This window comes from Macrobrachium rosenbergii, chromosome 14 (genome assembly GCF_040412425.1).
Source record: "Macrobrachium rosenbergii isolate ZJJX-2024 chromosome 14, ASM4041242v1, whole genome shotgun sequence".
NCBI lineage: Eukaryota > Metazoa > Arthropoda > Malacostraca > Decapoda > Palaemonidae > Macrobrachium > Macrobrachium rosenbergii.
This window is the reverse complement of record NC_089754.1, coordinates 1034517-1057537: the sequence shown is the minus strand read 5'-3', so window position 1 is coordinate 1057537 and position 23021 is coordinate 1034517. Positions and strand designations below refer to the sequence as shown.

Here is a 23021-nt window from a genome sequence, read left to right as displayed (position 1 = left end):
GAAAATTCTATCTGATAAGTAATAAAGTGACAGAACATGTCCGGTATATAGTCCATGCTAATGAAAACCTAGCAACCAAAAGAAAGTTCTCTCTCTCTCTCTCTCACCTGGGTCTTCCACAGGTACACCGTCTTGGCAGCCGGTTTCATGGGATTATCGTTCAGATCATCGACAACAACCGTGACTGTCTGCGTCCGGTTAAGTCCTCCCGCATCGCCAACCACGACATCCACGGGGAGAGTTCGGTGGGTCTCACGATCCAGAGAACCTCGGGTCCACAGCTCAGCTCCTCCTCGACCACTGTCGACATCTGGTGAGCAATGGAGAAAAAACAAAGTAACAATATATATATATATATATATATATATATATATATATATATATATATATATATATATATATATATACATATATATATATATATATATATATATATATATATGTATATATATATATTTGTATATATATATATATATATATATATATATATATATATATATATATATATATGTATATATATATATATATATATTATTATATATAATTTTGTATATATGTATATATTATGTATATGTATGATTATTATCAATTTCCATGATTCATTTATCACACATTACCACAAGTGAAAAATAAGAGATGGGGTGTAGGTCCTGACCTGTTTCGACTTTGTTTCCAAGCCATTGACGAAGGACTGATATAGAGTGTGAGAAGTCACAAATATATATACTACAGGAACAGTACTGACGGTTGTGTATGTTCGTCAGTACTGTGACTTATATGCTCTGCATCACTCCTTCGTCAATGGCTTGGCAATAAAGTCGAAACTGGTCAGACCTACACCCCATCTCTTATTTTTCACCTGTGGTTATGTGTGATATATATATATATATATATATATATATATATATATATATATATATATATATATATATATATATATATATATATATATATATATATATCCTTGATAAGGGTTTGAGTGCGTAGTAATTCAGATGGATTTTAGTGCTGCTTTCGAGTTAGTAATTCACAGGGCACTTATTTGTAAATTCAGAATCTTGGAGTGGGTGTGTATGTTTTAGTATTACTTCAAGTTACCGTTGATGGGATGTTTAGCGAACCCGCCTTGTAGTGTTCTTTGTTCGCTGTTATTTTTAGGGTATGCATGTGATATGGTTGTTGGCCTGGAAAACAAGATTGTTCACTATGCCAATGTTGCAACACTTGCTGGTGTAATAAAGTACTCACTGATGAAAAATGAATATGCCTCAGCCTCAACTTGGGCATGAACCGGATCAGTGAATGATGTAGTCGGTTGGGTATGAGGCTGAACTCCAGTAAAACGAAATCATTATTGATTATTAGATCCAGTACAAATTTTCCACCCCATCCTCCCCTTCAGGTGGATGGGACTCTCTGAATGAGTCTGAAGGTATTCTAGGTGTAACTTTTCACTCACATCTTACCTTTAAGAACATCTAATGAAAGTTTCAGTTTCAGCAAATGCCGCACGAATGTCGGGTATTGTTCGCAAGGCCTCATATATCTATAACAACGATAAAATTAAGGAAACCTCTTTAGGTCGTTTGTCCTTTTTTTTTTTAAACTATAACACTGTTCTCCTGTGGGGAGGTCTGCTTCTGCCTGAAATTTATCCCTTTTAGATAGAATGATTCTTGGTGGTAGGTTTCTGTTTCCTAATATTAGCAGGTATGACTCGGACCATCAACGGATGGTCTCTCTTGTTTGTCAATTTTTCATAAGTTGTATTTTAACAGAGATCGTTCACATTCTCAATTGATCCCTGATTCCCTTTACCTGCCGAGAGAGAACAACCAGATTCGCTGAACAGCAGCACCAATATGCAGTAAATGTTCCTCGCTGTCGAACTTCTTAGTTCCAGAGATTTTTCTATTCCTTACACTGTTGGACTGTGGAACAGCCTCCCTGGGGATGTTGTGCAGTTGGAACTTCAGAAGTTCAAGTGAAGATGCAATGCATTGCTACCCTAATACAATGCTCCTTGTATTTTCAATTATTTACTTGCTTTTTATTTATTTATCCTTTTATTTGTTAATTTATCTGTTTTTTCTAATAACTGATCTTCTCTTTCTGTATTTCCCATTACCTTCTGTTAATTCTTTCGAATGAGCACAATATTCACTGGAAGCTTGTTTCTTATGAATATGGTTCATCTTAGTGAATAGTATATATATATATATATATATATATATATATATATATATATATATATATATATATATATATATATATATATATACACACTTCATTCTCCGCCATTTCACAAGTTGCAAATTGTGTGGGGTAATAACATAATGTTTTCAGATGCCCTAGTACTAATTAAGAATAGTGGAGTGAAACTGCATATCTTAATAGAAGATTGAAAGCGTTTGAAAGACATGAAAAAATTAAGACTAAACATGAGCTAGAACAAGGAATTTCGGGCTAATGGAAACTGTGTGCACCACCGAATGGTAAGACCCACGTCATGCGAGAGAATGTTTACTGCTCATAATCACGAGGTTCCATCCACTACTTTATATTCTTGCGAGCTAATGAGCTCTTAATGAAAGAATCTCTAGCATAACTGTGGCGTGTGGGGAGGAAGGGAAGCGCCTGGTATCCGGGGAGAAGAAAGTCAAACGGATCATTAATTTTGGCCTGGAAGTAAAATTATCAGAAAGTGAAAGGAAGAAAAGTAAAGGTCAAAAAGCGAAACCCAGAATGTACGATAATTCATGCTTTCAAGCAGACTGCAAAATTTCTAAGAGAAGCTTTTCAGCCCAAGGAAACATAAAAGTTAAAGCACTGACTTTTTGTTCTGACGTTTTAAAGCGCCGCCCCCCAAAAAAAAAAAAATCGTAAAGTAAGTTTTTAAAGCAATTTTGCTTTGACATTACTCCAAAATGAGGTCATACTTTTGCTGGTAAAGAGCAGGTTTTTAGTCTCTGCCGGAAGTTGTGTGAAAGGTGTTAAGCACTTATTCTAAGCCAGCACTTTGCAGACGTGGCTGACGACACCGAACGCAAAGAATAATTAGTTTAAAAGAAGTTGTGTATTCATTCTACCAGTTTCATTTGTATCAAGGGTGACTGAGATAGTTTTTTTAGTTTTCTGTAAAAGAAAACAATGGACATGACTATTTGTCTGTCCGTCCGCACTTTTTCTGTCCACCCTCAGATCTTAAAAACCACTGAGGCTAGAAGGCTGCAAATTGGTATGTTGATCATCCACCCTCCAATCATCAAACATACCAAATTGCAGCCCTCTAGCCTCCTCAGTAGTTTTTATTTTATTTAAGGTTAAAGTCCGTCTGGCACCACTATAGGTGCTAACAACACAGGCCACCACCGGGCCGTGGCTGAGTTTCATACAGCATTATACGGTGTACAGAAAACTTGATTGCCCCGAATAAACTTCGACACATTTTTTTACTTGTTTACTTTTGGCTTTTGGTTTGTAAGGTGACACTGGTGTGGTCTTTCTCTTGCGAAATGAACGGCATTCAGAGTGTCAGAAGAAAATACCTTTTACGGATTATTGTGTTTCGTACTTGCATAAAGTTCTGAATGAAAACGTTTTAGCTTAGGTCTTCAATTCTAACTTGCGTATTTTTTTAAAGTTAATTGCCGGTCTGAGTGTTCCCGCATATTTTATCTAAAAATTTTCTTTCTTAAAAAAATAAGCCATTTCCCCTAAAGTGGGTGGCTTCACTGGTAGCTACATCTATTCTTTCCAACTGCAGAATCGTGATGAAGCCCCATTATGGAAAACATCTAAAACATCAATGACTCTATACATCCACACAGAAGGCTTATCGGCATCGTGTCGAACCCCTTCACGTCTGCACAATTAATCTTTCTGTCTTCCCCGAACTGTGGCACTTGCTTATTATGAGGGCACTTCCTTTCCTAATTAAACCTTTGATCCCATCTATTAACCCAGCGTGTTCTAGGCCTACCTCCCCTCCTCTCCCTTCTGTAAAATTTCAAATGACTTACTAAATCTTCTGGCAACTTTGAGCCTTCCTTTCACCAAGGTTAACTTGGCCACCTCTCCAGAACATCTCCCCATTTCTCACCCGTTCAGTACTTTTGGAGGCACATATGCTATACAGACAAGTAATCTGAGGAGCTACAGATCTCTGCAAATAAGAAAACTTATCGTTATCAAATTTAGGTGTTGTTTTGTAATGCTGTTACTGTGGTGAGGATTACAGTGTCCTTAATATTATTGAAGCTGATCAGACTTCCAGTTTTACTTCCGTAAAGAAGAGTTGGCCCAACAGTCCTGCCATACATTACCAGCTTAACTGCCAATTCCTCTTCAAGTCTCTTTCAAGTTTTTGGCAAAACCCTGCCACCTTCCTTCCTGTACCTTGTTTCACTGGCTCCTCTTCTGCCATTCTGTCACCCGCTATTTTGTTTATTTCCCTAAATCTTACACGACCCTTGCATCCATTTTCCACTACCCATGTTAAACTTCTAGTGTTAATATATTCTTCAATTTGAATTTTTATCCAGTGATAAAACTATTACTCCTACTGAAAAACGCCCAGACGTACAAAATACAAGACTACCACATGAAACTATGTTTGCTTATGTTTTATTTGACGGGGGGGAGGTTGATGTAAGTAGGTTTAATTGTGTTGTGTGTTGGTTTTCTCTGGCTTTTGTTGAAAAAACTTACGATGATAAGTATAATGTGTCATATCTGAAAAAAACCCGGTTAATTATTAAGAATACATAAAACCTTCAAAATCCACAGAATTACGATATTTAATAAATCTATTAAAAATGTCCAAGCCCCAACCAAAATAAGATTAATAACTTTGTTTGCTACAAGACGGCAGACACCACAAATTCTCATTAAACGACGCACCCAAATGTGATTAAGATTATAACCAAGGCCACTGAGTCGTCATGTCGTTCGAAAGTACTGCACAGAACATAAGGCTACCATTGCTATGCTACAAGTCATTCCGAAACGCTTGCCAGGGAGCAGTTTCAAAAGTAAATTCCATCCCTAAAGGCTGCTACTATATGAAAAATCTCTCACGCTATGAATCTTGCGTGGAGCAGACTCTGTTTACGGAACATATCACCTCAGAGTACAATCATCATGCAATGAAAAACCCAAACGTCCCTAAAAATCAAGACTAATCGATTCCTACAAAGGACCATATTTAATTTGTATTTGACCAGAAAACGACTGATAAACTTGGGCTGGTAGAACATGGATGACTTGTTACGGGGCGATTGTCTGACCTACACTCTCAGTCAGTCTGAAAGTGAGAAGAAGGTAGTTACAAAATAAAGAACTCTGTTGAAGGTATGCCTTTGTAAGTGTCTTGCTGAGGATGCATACACTAGAATAAGTGGTCTTGTGTAATAAGTTGGCGGGTAGCTATATTTGTACAGCGCACTTAAATTGACTCGAAAGAACAAAAGAAAGATGAAAACAGGAAAATGAAGACGAACATACTTCAGTGCAGCACCACCATTGCAATGAGACGAATTGTATAATTCACCTAGGTGGAAGGTCTTATTAGATTACCTTAATATTATAAGTCATCATAATAACGTCAACATTTGTTTCCTAATATCTCTTGCTACATTTTCATCGAGATCATTAAAATAACATAAGAAAACCGAAAGTGCATCCAATTCTCTCACAACATCAAAACTCATCAGATAGCCAGCCTCTTTGGGATCATTTACATAGTTCGGTCGCAAGAGCGAACGTCGCCATACTCACGTTGATTGAACCTCAGGCTGACGAGATCCGTGACATACTGAGGATTCGAGGGCGAGAGCGACAGGCTAAAGGGTGGCCCATGTCCCAGGGCCCATACATCGTCGTCTGTAGCTGTGAGGACACCAAGGAGGACGGGAGGGTCCCCCTCTGTCACGTGAAGGACCTCCGGAGGGAGGAGACGAGGACCACAGTCGTTGACGTCAGTGACCGAGATGGTCAAGGTCGCTGTGGCAGTCAGGGGCGGCTCTCCTCTGTCTATGCCCAGGATTTTGGCAATGCCCAAGGCGCCATCCTCAGCTTCACGATCCAAATGGTGGTACAGTGTCACGCCTCCCTTCTCGTCCACTCGGAGTGAGTTCCAACCGCCAACAACCGCGTAGTCCACTTGCTCGACTCCCCCCTGGGAAGAGGGGAAAGGAAAAGAAAGCTATACAATCACATAAATTTGGTGAAATAAGGGAGATGGAGAGGGAAGCAGTAGCAAAGATAAGAATAAAGAAGTCCAAGACAATGAAATGAAGACCGTGGACATAGTCATCTATTAGATTATTAAAGACCTCCGACAAAGAATAGAAAATGGTCTAATATATATATATATATATATATATATATATATATATATATATATATATATATATATATATATATATATATATATATATATATATATATATATATATATAGTTCAATAATTCGGATTGAGAATTTTGGAATTCTCAATCATTTAGGCGTTTTTTGGACCCAGTATCATATTTCCCCAAAAAAATTGGCTGGGAGAAAATATATATATATATATATATATATATATATATATATATATATATATATATATATATATATATATATATATATATATATATAAAATTTCTAGTGATCGTCACAGGTCTTTAACTACCTAATGGGTGACTGTTATCATGTAGTACCGCATCGTGGTATAATTAACCTTTTATTGTGAAACTGGTGACAGAGAGTTAACATAAACTGTAGACGCTTTGAAAGAATGGAAATAACAGGATTGATTACTGATAGATTAATAACTACGTGGCGTCATAGGGGGTCGTGTGGGAAGTTTAAGTCACAGGAAACATTTTCGAGCACTCGCTCACAGAATGCAAAGCCTTTTCATTTGATATTGGCATTAAAATAGTTTTCTCGAAGACTGCAATTCAATGTAAAATGGAAATTAAACTGGGAAATCAGTATCATAAATGGAAGTGTAAACAAAAAACAAGGAAACAAGTAAAGAATACTGAGATGAACGATTTAACTAAAACTGCTGTGATGCAGAAAAACTGAAGAAATGTTTAAAGAAACTTTAAAAAAATCCAGTTCATGAAAAGAAGCTATTTCCCACAACCGGGAACTATCGCTATCATATCAGAAACTGATGGAGGCAGGGATCAGCTCCACGACTGCACGATGAAAGTAAAAAATCGGCTTCATACTATCTTCCGCATTGAGGTTTTGAGATCACGTAGGTTTTTAAGCTGACAAAAACTTGGGGCAAATGTATATTCGGCGTTTCTGCCAACTAGGATCAAGACATGCTTGAAATTGCAAGGGACAAAAGATTTCTGGAAGTGAGTTGCTAAAATGAAATGAATATATATATATATATATATATATATATATATATATATATATATATATATATATATATGTGTGTGTGTGTGTGTGTGTGTGTGTGTGTGTGTGTGTGTGTGTGTGTGTGTGTAGAAGCCACCGTTCACTTTTTATCAAACACGTGTGTAGTGTTTATTAGCCACAGTGCCCTCTTAACTTCTCGAACTCTTCACATTTCGGAAACTCTTCTCTACGAGGCCGAACGAGACTCGATCTCGGGTCGGGGTGTCGGCACGAGGTAACGATAATTAGTGGCCACGAAGAAAGGTATACAAAAGTCTATTGCCGCTCATACGTACTTGTAGCTGTCGAATTCAGATGCATTTTACTAGAGCTGGAATAGACCCACCTTCACCATCATAACCGAGCACTTATTCGCTTATTGCGTTTTTAGGCTGAAACACGTTTGTAATATCAAGGAATTTAAATAGCAGGGAAACTTGCGACGTGTAAATGGCGGATCGAAAGATTTTCACTCAGGAGTAACAGTTCTCTAGACGTCGTACTGTTTGTTGTGTTGCGTGCAAAATAGTTTTAAGTGACCTTTGTATGTTTGGGGCTGCTGGAATCATGTATGTGGAAATAAGTATAATTACTTATCTTTATACAAATATATAAACCATCCAGAGTGCTGTCACCAACAACACTACGAAACTATTACATTATGCTCAGGTGTAGGACCGGAATTCAAGTGTCTCTCTTAACCACGCCTTTAGCCGTCCTCCCCAACCTCAACACCCCTCTCTCTCTCCTTTATATATATATATATATATCACACATTACCACAGGTGAAAAATAAGAAACGGGTATAGGTCCTGACCGGTTTCGACTTTATTTCCAAGCCATTGACGAAGGACTGATACAGAGTGTGAGAAGTCACAAATATATATACTACAAGAACAGTACTGACGAACATACACAACCGTTAGAGGCTCCATATCCCCACTCAGGCCGGGTGTCGAGGTAGGGTGGCCTTTAAAACTCATTTGGCTAAAAATCACAATAGACTCTCAGGGGACATTGCTGATAAACAGACCATACCCCACCTCAGATCCACACCTGACAGGTGTCATGGAGGCGGAGTTTGGAAACTCATTAACATTACTACCCTCGTACTGTGTTTACAAATATGATAATCCTATTTTCATATATCTCTACTGCCTACCTTAAAGTTTAAACAATTTACAAATTTCTTTTGATATTAAAGGATCAAGTTTATACATCCCTTGACTGATATTCATATTATGGTTGTAACTTTCTTTTATGAAGCTAGATTCAATGATGTTCCTTTCCAGTGCATTATTAGAATATACAATCCTTTTGCCCCTTCCCAGTTGATAGCATGATTGTTCTCACTAACATGTACAAATATACCACTGTTCCCTTGTGCATATCTCACACATTTCTTATGTTGTTCAATTCTTTTTCCAGTGCTTTCCCAGGTTTGGCCAATATAAAAGTTGTCACAAGACTTACACGGAATTTTATATACACATCCTTTAATATTGTCTGGGGAGTTCTTGATAAGTACATTTTTCATTGTTGTATTGTTCTTAAATGCGACATTAACACCAAAATTCTTAAGAAGATGAGGGATATCTTTCATACTATTATTATAAGGCAGAACAAGCAAATTTTTTTGTGTTGTAAGGTTCTTTCTGGTTTTGATACATAGTCTTTTTGCCGCTTCAAATGCACTGTTTAATACACTATCAGGATATTTCAATTTTTTGCCTGCATTCCTAATCTTATCTATTTCATCATCAATATATTCAGGGCTACATACCCGTAATGCTCTTAAAAACTGTTGATTGAAAGAAGCCCTTGGACCAACAACGCCAATCATGAATGTGTCGTCAACTTATCAAACAAACAGCTGGATAGAAATGTAACTAGTGCCTTAGGCTACGGTTTAAACTTTGCTTTATCTCCTGGCGGAAGGAACAGTGTGGAAATAACTAAAGGACTGTGTAATTTGGAAAAATATAGTGATTTAACGAATGAAGAAGTGAACATGGTTAAGGGAGTGATTTATGGAAGTATGAAAAAATCAGACACCACAAACGTCCCCAAAAGATTTATTGTTGCTATTAATGAACTGAAAAAGATAAAAATATACACATGACAAAAGCAGATAAATCAGGCGCCCTTGTAATTTTAAATAAAAGTGAATATATAGAAAAATGCAAAATCTTTTAGGTGATGATAACACATATAAAGAATTAAATAAGAACCCGATAGAAAATGTGAATAGTGGTTTTAATAAGAAAGTGAAAAACCTGTTAAAAGGTAACGAAAGCCTTATAAAGAAGTTGTGTGTGACCTCTCCATCGCTACCATACATGTATGGTACAATAAAAACTCACAAAGCAAACTTTCCTGCCAGGCCAATTATCAGTTCAGTTGGTTCCGCATCATACAAGCTAGCGAAGTACTTAGTAGATATTCTCAACCCATTAGTAGGTACCATCTCAAATGCAAATATCAAGAATAATGTGGACCTGATAAATAAACTAAATAGTGTAGAGATTAATAGTGAATCCAGGCTTGTAAGTTTTGATGTTGTATCACTATTCACAAAGGTGCCAATAGATGATCTGATGGCGTTTTTATCTGAATTGTTAGAGAACACACAGCTGGATATCCCATTTTCAAAAAGTACTTTAATTGAACTGATTAAATTATGTGTAAAAAGATTGTAAATTTGAATTTAATGGTAAATTTTACTCACAAAATTTTGGTATGGCAATGGGAAACCCTCTATCCCCAGTGTTAAGTAACTTATATATGGAATTTTTTGAAAAGAAGATATTAAACAACATAATCCCACGTAATGTAACATGGTTTAGGTATGTTGACGACATAATTTGTGTATGGCCAGGAACCAAGATGTAAAAAACTTTTTTGCTAAGTTAAATCAATTAGTACCATCAATTAAATTCACGATGGAAATGGAAAATGATGGGTGCTTACCGTTTCTGGATGTCCTCATACGAAGAAATAGTAGTGGGTTTAAATATAGTGTGTATAGAAAACCCACTAATATTTCTTCCTATGTGCATTTCTATTCTGGACAAAGCAATAAGGTTAAAAAGTCAGTGTTTTCATCTATGTTTTTAAGAGCATTACGGGTATGTAGCCCTGAATATATTGATGATGAAATAGATAAGATTAGGAATGCAGGCAAAAATTGAAATATCCTGATAGTGTATTAAACAGTGCATTTGAAGCGGCAAAAAAGACTATGTATCAAAACCAGAAAGAACCTTACAACACAAAAATTTGCTTGTTCTGCCTTATAATAATAGTATGAAAGATATCCCTCATCTTCTTAAGAATTTTGGTGTTAATGTCGCATTTAAGAACAATACAACAATGAAAAATGTACTTATCAAGAACTCCCAGACAATATTAAAGGATGTGTATATAAAATTCCGTGTAAGTCTTGTGACAACTTTTATATTGGCCAAACCAGGGAAAGCACTGGAAAAAGAATTGAACAACATAAGAAATGTGTGAGATATGTACAAGGGAACAGTGGTATATTTGTACATGTTAGTGAGAACAATCATGCTATCAACTGGGAAGGGGCAAAAAGGATTGTATATTCTAATAATGCACTGGAAAGGAACATCATTGAATCTAGCTTCATAAAAGAAAGTTACAACCATAATATGAATATCAGTCAAGGGATGTATAAAACTTGATCCTTTAATATCAAAAGAAATTTGTAAATTGTTTAAACTTTAAGGTAGGCAGTAGAGATATATGAAAATAGGATTATCATATTTGTAAACACAGTACGAGGGTAGTAATGTTAATGAGTTTCCAAACTCCGCCTCCATGACACCTGTCAGGTGTGGATCTGAGGTGGGGTATGGTCTGTTTATCAGCAATGTCCCCTGAGAGTCTATTGTGATTTTTAGCCAAATGAGTTTTAAAGGCCACTCCTACCTCGACACCGGCCTGAGTGGGGATATGGAGCCTCTAACGGTTGTGTATGTTCGTCAGTACTGTTCTTGTAGTATATATATTTGTGACTTCTCACACTCTGTATCAGTCCTTCGTCAATGGCTTGGAAATAAAGTCGAAACCGGTCAGGACCTATACCCCGTTTCTTATTTTTCACCTGTGGTAATGTGTGATAAATGAATCACGTACAAAAGTGATATAATAATATATATATATATATATATATATATATATATATATATATATATATATATATATATATATATATATATATATAGAAATAATCAACACATAATCACGTGTAGAACAGACATAAATTTCTGACTCACGTCAGGATCGAACCCAGGTCTTTCAGGTGAAAAGGCAAGTGCAAAAACAGTCCACTAGGCCACACAAGACCGACGTGAGTCAAAAACACACACACACACACATATATATATATATATATATATATATATATATATATATATATATATATATATATGTGTGTGTGTGTGTGTGTGTGTGTGTGTGTCTGTGTGTGTATGGCAAAAAGTGATGAAATCACAAAAGGGTATGAGGGTAGGAGGGCGGCGTGGGGCTTTACTCCACAACCTGATAAATTATGATGGAAGGAAAGAGTAGAAGTAGGAGTTTTTTTTTATCAGTATAGAAAATGAGCGCCATTATAAAACGCACAACGCGAACCATACCTGAAGAGATAGACACAGGCACTTCTTGAGGCAAAACAATGTATCCACCAAGAAGTGTGCGATCGTATAAACGCAACGCTTCTTTGTGGGTAAATTTTTCTTCTTCTTGTGGTTGAGAATAATAATACGGGTGAACTCATCCGATTGTTGCTGTTGCTCTTGAGGAGACCACAGTAACGTTCGACAAAACTCTGGTCCGGGTCAGTGCAGGGTGGTACTGGAATCAGCTTCTCTTGCATAATTTTCACATCATCAGCAGTGGCTCATCCAAACCGAAGCCTATTCAATATGCTCTTCATAATGACACTCGCTTTCTATACTGGTTGAGGAAAGACCCCTACTTCTTCTTTTCGCTTTCATCGCCATCCCCTGACCTCCATATCCGTCTCTTGTGGCTGGGTTCTACTGCCCCTTTGGTGGTTTCGTCCCTTTTTTGCCTGTGATTTCAGTCCCTTCTTGCGATGGCAACACCTTGGGTCAAGAAAAATGTGGTACCAAAGGAATAGGGGTTGTAATTCGCCAAACAGTTTATTTAGACCTGTGTGGCTTCTCCATGTTTATGGTCAGCTCAGCTCGAGTTTGCTGCATAATAATACAATATATATATATTTATATATATATATATATATATATATATATATATATATATATATATATATATATATATATATATATACTGTATATATATATGTGTGTGTGTGTGTGTGTGCGCGTGTGTTTGTGTGAAAACATTCTAACTGTTGGGGCTCTTTATTTAGGGTACGTCAACGATCGTGAAAACCAAAACCACGTAGGTGAACTCAATGTGTGTGATAGGCCTAATTTTTAATTGAGATGATTGACAGTAAGTAAGCCAGCTTCTCCTAACACCACTTGCAATTCACACACATTAAGAAAACTGCGCAAGACTGAAAAAAAATGAAAATGTTCTTTTCAGACGAAACTGTCGAGAATCTAAGAGAACTGGCACTAATTACATAATGAGATACAAGTTTTTCGCACACAGGACAAGAAATAACATTCCTTTTTTCCTGGTGCTGGGTGTATTGCATTTTGTTTCATTACTTTTCGTCGTTCAAAAAGTGAAAAAGAAGTAGTTTAGTTGTTATTTATATATCGTCAGATAAGGAGTCCTTACTTCTGTTTATACGCCACTGGTTAAATAGTTCCACTCGTTATTAGTTCTTAGTGATATTTCCAAACGAGAGAAAGAATGAAGGCGAATGGAAATTACTCGTCAAGTAGATAGGCAACGTGATGCACATATAACAAACGACAAAACTGACGCAGAAAAAACACATATTTCTACATCTTCCGTCGGTTACCAACTTCAAACCTGATATAAGCACCACCCCGTAGGGAATATTACATTTATTTCATGCACTGGGAAGCATTAAACCAGCAATGCAGTGTACATACTGATCACACTTACTACATCTGGATCGTGGGCGGACACGGTCGTCAACAGAGTGCCAGGCGGGGCGTCCTCACTTACGGTGACATGGGCGTGGGGGCGGACGAACTGAGGTGGATTATCGTTGAGGTCTCGAGCCTGACGCTCACCCAGGCCGTGTCCTGATGTCGGGGATCGACCCAGCCGGTGTCCCCTGAAACAGGAGTGCAGGATGGTCTCGAAAGCGCAATCTGAACTTTTTTTTTAATAAGGGTAAAATAGGGTGGGGATAAAATCTGAAAGTAATGAATACAACGGATTTGAAAATACTGCCAAGGCGATCGACTTCTACCTATAAAGGATAATGATCCTTGTGAAGAAAACAATCATCTTTGTTAGCATTATAAATATAATGTAATGTTGTATATATTAACTGTATCACTGGGGTGTTATAGTGAAAGTAAAGAAACATTTTGTACACAGAAGGATTTAAGCTGACGACGCAAAAGATTTATAACTAAATCCAGTGCAAATATTACAGAATAACACAATGAATTAACAAGTAGCAAAGGCCATTAATATTATATAATAATATTACGTACAAGGGCCATTCCAATTACATTTTGTAAAACATTTATTCCTGGATACATTTATGTGGCTCCATTTGAAGATGCGAATCAACGAAATAAGTACAAATTCTTGTATGTCTGTGTAAATATGTATGCATGCATATAAAAAAGTTGCATCTTTTAGAAGTCCTTTGAGTTGATAAAAACGTTTCAACCCACTGGAATTCGAGACGACTTTCTTGCGTTAATGCATCAGAGTGCTTCTTATTTTGTCATTTGTCTTTCTTTTCATTTGGATAGATACTGTTAGACTGTAAAGATGTTATAGAAAGACAGAATGGTTTCCATTTCTTATATACTGTGTATATCGTTACTCACGTCAGTTTTTCAAAACACACACACACACACACACACACACACACACACACACACACATATATATATATATATATATATATATATATATATATATATATATATATATATATATATATATATATATATATATATATATATATATATATATATATATATATATATATATATATATATATATATATATATATATATATATATATGTATGTATATATAAACAATTCAGAAAGTTCGTCACAGTTTCCCAAGGTCTCAGATTGTGTGAGCTGTAATGGGGAAGTAGGAAGGACAAGGTGACATTGTGCTGTTCCAACGGTCAGGACATGAGAGAACACACCCCAAAATATCTTCCGAAACCCGTTAACTTTTGGCGTGGGTATTCTGACCTACAGTTGGTCAGAAATCCCCGGTAGGAGAAATCAACCGATGTCCTGCCCGAGGGGAAAACGAGGGGGTGAGAGAAATGCCCCTCATGCCCACAACATGATGCTGTTGTGAGGATTCTGCCTCTGGCACTCGGAGGGCAATGACGTGTTATTGTCCATTACCTCGCGCTATTCCGTAGTTGCGGCCATTTACCGCTAAATTACTTTAATTTTTAGTTCCTTAGATATTGGGGGCCCCTTGTGTAAGTTTTAGATAATAAAGATCAGTGTTAATTTAAACCAGAGCATTTGATTTCTTGCGACGACCTATGCATGACCCTCAGTACTGCAGCCGGACCAGAGTATGTAGACCAAATGAGAGGTCAGGGTCATGTGTATATATATATATATATATATATATATATATATATATATATATATATATATATATATATTAACAGGACCTCATTCAAGCTGGATGGTATCTAATGGAGTATTTATTCAGAAAAAGTTTCAAGCTTTCTTGGACAAACAGTCCTCATTATCAAGTATCCGTACAATGACCAGACGCTTAGTCCAGCTGTATTTATATCTGTGTGCTGGGTACTGTAATCCTATAATTGCCTCCCTCCTCCTGGGTGACCCCCACCCCCGTCGTGACCTTGGCCTTCCTCTGTCCGCATCTTCATCCAGGTGTTTGTTCTACGTTCGTCCTCATGCGTTTTACTTTTGTTTCCTTGCTACTGTGGAGTGTACAATTTTTCTTGACATGCTCTCTTCAAAGCCGTTTCCGGTGTTCGCTGCCACTGTGTTGTTAGTGCATGTTATGAAGGCGTTCTCTACAATCAGTCTGACCATTTTGTTGGTGTTCCTATACAGAAAACTCATATTTTCCCAGTCTATTTTATGGTCATTTTCCCAACAATGTTTGGCAACTGCCGATGTCTGATTATAATACCTTATGTTCTGCATGTGTTGTTTGCTTTGCTCTTTACAGGATTTGACAGTTTCACCATAGTACCCATCTTCACAGTCTAGACACACTGCCATATATACCTGCCTCTTATCTCTCCCCCCTCTACCAATTTTTTGTTTCTGACTATTTTATTCCTAATGGTGTTTTTGTAGCTGCCTATCAATTTGCAATTATCTAGCTTCTTGTTGATGTAATAGAGTTGTTGTCCGGGACTGTAATTATTTTTTTCCCTACCAAATGCTCCTTTTCTATCCTTTCCCTCACCCCAAAATAGTTTTTCTTGCCTTGATGTGTGCCGCCTCCCACCAATTCTTATGGTATCCTAATCTCCTAAAACTCTCCCTCAGGTATTCCAGCTCATCATCTAAGAATTCTGGACTGCAAATCCTATAAGCCCTAATGGCCAGCCATGTCATTACTCCTGTTTTTATTTCTTTCCTATGACTGGAGAACATATATATGTATGAATTGGTGTGTCTTCTTCCTGTATACCTTGAATTTTAAATTTTCCCCTTCCCTCTTCACCAGGACAACTTCATGGAATGGTTTGAAACGGAAGAGGTGGGCAAAGTAAATAAAGGGAACTTAAATATCGTAAAATGGGTAAGATACGTGGATGACATCTTGAATATTTATAAGGGAGAAAGGGAAGATCTACACAAGTACCTAGAAAACATAAACAAACTAAAGGAACACATCAAGTTCACAATAGAAAAAGAGAAGGAGGATAACACTGAATGACAACCAATAGATTTCTCTCTCTCTCTCTCTCTTTCTCTTTCTCTCTCTCACCCCCTTCCCAACCCCCATCCTGTTTGGCGCTGTCTTACCCCCACAGTCTTTTCCAGATAGTAAGTCATATCTATACAGAAATTAGGTATGATGAATTCATGAAATTACTAAGTCTACGGTCATAACCAGCCTCATTTCACAGGTAGAACCAGACCCGTTTCAGGAAAGCCCTCCCCACCCCCACCCCAACCCCTTTGGTGCCAGTGATGTCTTACCCCTACAGTGCTGATTTCTAGATAGTAAGTCATATGCATACCAAATTTGCTTGAAATTGCTCAGTGCATTTCAGTGTTATGCTGGCACATACACACACACACATACATACATACATTTATATATATATATATATATATATATATATATATATATATATATATATATATATATATATATATATATAATATATATATATATATATATATATACATATATAATAACAATATGTCTTATATGTGTATTCTATAAAAGTAGTATGTTTCTGTATTTTTTTATATGTTTTCTTTCATATTTCTTATGTGTTGTGAAATATAACAAGGTGATTTTGTAGTATGTATGTTTTTGTGCAATGCTTATATACTTTTCTTTTGTGTTTGTCATATATGGACTATAATAACTGTTATAGTGTTTTTGGAAGATGTTGAGTGGTTGGTTGTGTGATAAGATAAGATACCTCTTCCTGTAGGCTTGTGTGTGTTTGTTGAGGTGGGTGACCATAAAGGAAATGGGTATGCGAGAGAGATCCTAGAAGCCACTTATGTTATCAGTTAAAAGGGAGATGGGTTGACAGGTTTGATAGCCATGGCCAGTTCAGAGGCCTGTGTGTGTGTTTGCACAAGTGTTTAAACAGGAAGCTGTCAGTCATTCAGATAAGGGGCAGACCTATGTAACTCTCTGAGCCAGGGAATAATTTCCCTATCTTTTTTCCCTCTTCAGGGGAAGAATCTGTTTTTTTCCTTTCTTCCCCCTGGGAAGAAACTCATTATGCCTGTTCCTTCTAGGGTAACCACATTCTACAAATGCCTAACTGGCAACCCAGGTTTAACCTCATAGGAGATATTGGTAGAATAAAGTTCAGTTCAGATAGAGATTTGGTAGAAATAGGGTTGTCTTTCTCTCTCTCTCTAAACCCTTCTTCATGTAGAAGAGTGTAAAATTGTGGTCACTCTCCCAAACATATAAGTTTCGTGAACTGTTAACAATATTTAATGTCCCCTTAGTAGAATCTGATATAAGAGAGAGAATACTGTAACAGTCCTGACAAAAGTGTTTTTCATGAGGAAAAAGGAGTTGTGTAATGGTGTGAAGAGACTTGTATAAGGTAAAGTGGTATATAATTATTTTTTACCACTGTAAAAAGGTGATCTTTTTTAAAAGGTGGCTGTAATCTTTTAAAAAGATACATATAAACCTTAAACAGATTTTGTCTTAGTGAAATTATTGTTGATAAATTATTTGGTGCATTTTTTATGTCCTTGTTTTTATATTTCTCTTATGTGATCTTGTGTTTATGATTTCACAATGTTACCCAAAACTTTGTGTTGTTGATTTAACATTGATTTAATTAGTACACTTTTCTTGTGTTGATTTCATTTCTTAAGATTTCTTTTGCAAATATGGAGTAAATCTTAATAGTTTGAATTTTGTTAGTTAACTTAATTTCTTGATAAATTAAAAGTTTTGTGAATTAATCTTGTTTAATAATTAATTAAATCTTATGTTGTTTTTGAGTGATAGTAAATTTTTTTGAGATTGTGCACTCTAATTATAACTTTTGAGCTTAGAAATAAATTTTTGTATTTAAAGTTTTCAAAAGCACAGTGTTTCATTTGGACCACCAGTGAATAGGGTTGTTTGTGTATGCACAAGGTAAGTGATAGACATGTTTTGTTCTCTTTTCCTATATGATGGTGAATGAAGACCAGGGAAACAATTATAGTTGTTTGATATAGTGATGCCCTATCTCTTCTAGTATATTTATTGCTTAACAGTTATTACCTCATAAGTTGATAATTAAGCTCTTCCCTTGTTCTCTCTTTCCCATTCAACATTAGCTTTTCATTTCCCCTCAGGAGACTTGGTTCAGTGAACATTTCCATTATTCTAGTAGTTTTAAAAAGACCCCTTAACATCCAAATGTTTTACACACTCATTTTTTACTTAACCTTTTCTCTACCTCATCACTCGTTTAACTCAACCTGCTTCTTTTACATTTATATTTACACTTACTTATACCATAAAAACATAAGAAAAAACTGTCACAGAAAACAGTGATATTTATAAACTTGATTTACACTTAGCCCTGTGGCTATAATATCGCTGAATCCGACAAGGTGAAAGGTTTTCATGCTCAGAAACTAAAATTAGAATAAGCGCACTTTTAACAGACAAAGAAAAAAAAATTGACTGTTCACTTACCCTGTCAGTAACTTGTACCATGAACTTGAACCCCTGACGATGGGTGTCGTCTTCATAATCCAGTGTCCTTAGGGCATAGAGCTGACCAGATGCCCCAGTCGACCGAATGCCAAAGTGGTCCCAGCCCCAACCACTTTCTTCAACAATCTACAGAGAGAAAGAAGAATCTTTCGCCGAGTGATGCAGCTGTACAGTAGAATTTTAAAAAATCATACATCCATTTATGCATAAATATCAGTGGAAAATGAGATGCCAGTGTGAGTATGGTTTGCTGATTGAAAGGAATGAGATATTATGCCTAAATGTATCGTCAAAGAAGTCCGAAAGTTCAGTCCATTAGAAGTTTCTGTACTTAAGCAAGAAATAGTGCCGTTCAGTACCATCATACTGTAGACTTCAACACCACGCGAAGCAAAGGGCCTCTGGAAAATTCCACCGCTCATATTTTTTCCCGCGCTTTAGCTTCCAAAAGTCTCTGTTCATCTCCAGCCTCCTGTCTCATAGATCTCATCCATGTGTTTAAACCACCTAACCCCTCTGTCTTGCATTTTTGCCATAGCAGGCATTCACATAAAAAATTCGAGTGTACACTGTGTCTCGCTTTTGAACATAATTATCTGAAACTAGAGTAGTTACTGGCAACAGCCATTTCTTCATGAAAATAAAAAACAAAAAATTGACCCACGCTTTTTTCGTGCCCTGGTGATTCGTTCAGCAAATTATTGCCTGAAGTTTTTTATCACCCAGTGTACCTTTGCAATAACAAGGGTCCTCAAAATCATGTCGAGTCACTTCTTACTAGTTTGGTTGAAGCAGTGGGTGTTGCCAAGGATAGTTTATTGTAGGAAGAAGAGGCGAGTGACTCGCTTCAGATTTTGCCCTCAACTCTCCCGAAATTACAAAGAAGGACGAACGAAACGAACACTTGCGAATGAAAACTGAAAATAAGAAAAAAAAGATGAAAAATATTTGGGAAGGATAAAAAAAAAACAGTGAAAGATAAAGCTGACAAAACCATAGCTAAACCGGAGAGAGAGAGAGAGAGAGAGAGAGAGAGAGAGAGAGAGAGAGAGAGAGAGAGAGGGTTGAGGGGTGGGGGGTTCGGAAGTCGCGGGTGGAGGGAGACCTGTGTGCATGTGAGAGTTTTTTTTTCGAGAAAATTCCATGACGGATATTTTGAAGAGGAGCGTCGTTATGTAGGTTACGTTGGAGAATGAATTCATTTGTGTGATTTCCCCTTTACCCGGCCCGGAGAAAGGCCCAAAAGAATCTTGACACAAGAGTATGATTTAACAAAGGAAAACGACCAGCCTCTTTGCGAAAGGAATTCCGCAATTCATGTAAATACAATTTTCGTAAATGGAAGGTGGGAATGGTTGTGTCTAGGGAGGGGGAGCTTGAAGGTGATGGTGACTACTTTTCCTGAGAATTACAAGAGCATTTTCTGTGTTTTTTGGGGGGTGCGTCTTTTCCAAACTTTGATCTATACTTATATTTAAATGCTGTCGTCACTTAATCCCGGTTTCACTTTTTGGAGGAGATGTAATTTTCTCAGAATGCAGATCTGTACTTGGTCGGATTTGCTCTTTTGGCTTTCTTGGTTGGCAAAAGCTATTCAAGTTTTGTAATCTATTCAGGGCCAGAGTTCAAACAGGAATTTAACTTTGGCCAGTCATCCTGAACCACAAAAGACAAAGACTTCATGTTTGACGTCCACACTAATTAAGGCAATTTACATAGAGGTATTAGGCCAAATTAAGATTCAGACTAATTAGCAATAACTTTTGAAGTACTACTAGAGACTATATTTTGCATTCATACTTCACTATGATAACCTATATGCAGAGTGGAGTCAAGTTCTTACTTCGGGGCCAAGGGCAAAACATGAATTTTGTCTTGGACACAGCATGAGAGCTTTACGAGATAAAGACGCTATATTTTACACACATAATTAAAAAACCAAGCATGAAGTCAAGGTCAGGGTCATGCATGAAGGTCAAAGTTCAATTAGAAATTCAACTTGATCAATAGATTTTTGTTTTATTTATGGAATTCACAATTCACCAGTGATATCAATGTGCACAGGTATGTCATACTAAAGGTGAAAATCATACTTAAAGATTAAAGCTCATATAAAAATTGACACCGGCAGGTCACGATTAAGCATTTGAATTATAAAGGAGAAGCTTGATATTTTCCAGGCAGTTCCAACAGTGATAACGATGTTCATGATTAAGTCAAGTTCAAAGCAATGGCCATACTTAGGGATTAAAGGTCAACTGGGATATTAGCTTATGTTTTTCTTCGTTATGCGTTTTTTTATTTTTTTGTCATTTTGAATGGCTGTTTTTCTGCTCGTTACCGTGAATAACTCAGAGCACTTGTAGATTTTGTCGAAAAAACTACTAAAAGTTGGCCTCCTGACCAGCACCAAAGTGATTAGATTTTGGAAGAGATATCAAGGGATCTTGATGGTCAGCCTCAACAGAGGTTTGCAGTTAAACTATATGCAGCTAGAACCTTCAGATAATTATTCTCTGAAGGCTGTTGTTGTATATAGTCTAGTGAAAAAAAAACACTCTTTGAAACTCACCACTACTAATTCAATCCTTTTTACCCAATGAAAAAGTCATCATTAATTAGGTGAAATATTAATAAATGTGAAGTTTGCCTATATACATTATTTATCTAAATAGATTGAGGAAATTATAATTCATCATAATTTGTTCATTACCGTCAACCACTTGAGAAGGACAGCCTTTCTACATACTGTTGAGTAGCGATATGAGGGCCGGGTTCCTGTGGCTTGAATGGAAAAGAACTGAAATGTTATCAAACGGATTGCAACATGCATGCAAGATAATAATATTGAACAGAAGAAAGATAAACAATTAAGGAAAAATACTTTTCCTAAGGAACTGTCAAGTTAAGCAAAGAAATTTTAATCCAGATTTAATTTTTACACATGCAGAAGCAACTATCAAGCCTTATACATTTGGTATGTATATATATATATATATATATATATATATATATATATATATATATATATATATATATATATATATATATATATATATATATATATATATGTGTGTATATGTGTGTGTGTGTGTGTGTGTTGTGTGTTTGTGTGTATATATGTGTGTGTAGTTCACGCAATTGTAAATTCATTTCAATAAGAGTTAATTTTCAACTCCCATTTTGTCCATTCATCTCCACATACCTTACCCTTTAAATAAGACGTGCTTTCACCATAAAAATGTAAATTACACATTTACACGCACGCACACCCACAGAGGCACACCTAAAGCGAAACGAAAGACCAGAATTGCCAAACCACTTTTAATCTGAGGTTTGTTTGTGATGCAAACCAGGTAATCAGAACTCGTGCTAAGTTAACTCTGAATTTCTCGGTGTTAAGAAACAATTTCTTGAGGAAGAAGCTTCGAGGCGCGTTCACATTCGTACACTGTCTGTGCGTAGCGAAAATATAATGATTTCTATGTAGCCTCCTTTCAACTCTGGGAAATACAAGGGTTTTTATAGTTTGTCTTAACCTGGCTGTTCATTTTCACTAATGGTTGTTAATTTAGGTAATTATATATATATATATATATATATATATATATATATATATATATATATATATATATATATATATATATATATATATATATATATATATATATATATATATATATATATATATATATATATATATATATATATATATATATGTGTGTGTGTGTGTGTGTGTGTGTACTCATATATAAGGCCATGGTGCTATTTAAAACACTTGTAGCTTCGTAACTATACATGATAGAAGTAATCTATAAAAAGGGTAAGAAAGCTTGATATCTCTAGCTTTTCTGTCCTTCTGAAGTTTCGCTTATTACTTTTTTTTATCAAATATGTTTCAGTTTCTGAAACATAAAAATTACTCCTTTTTCAGAACTGCTGTTGACCAGTGGCTTCACCAGAAGGGAAAGTAAACTGTGTTCTTTGGTTAGCTTAGCTAAAATGCACTGTCGCTGTCCAAAGAGGGTTTACAGCCCAGTACAGTAAAGA

At 36.3% G+C, this 23021-nt stretch overlaps 1 pseudogene; it reads right to left on the bottom strand.

The window, feature by feature from the left end:
* The window catches only part of LOC136845685 (neural-cadherin-like), a 94598-nt pseudogene that overhangs the window by 51284 nt on the left and 20293 nt on the right, over positions 1 to 23021 (bottom strand).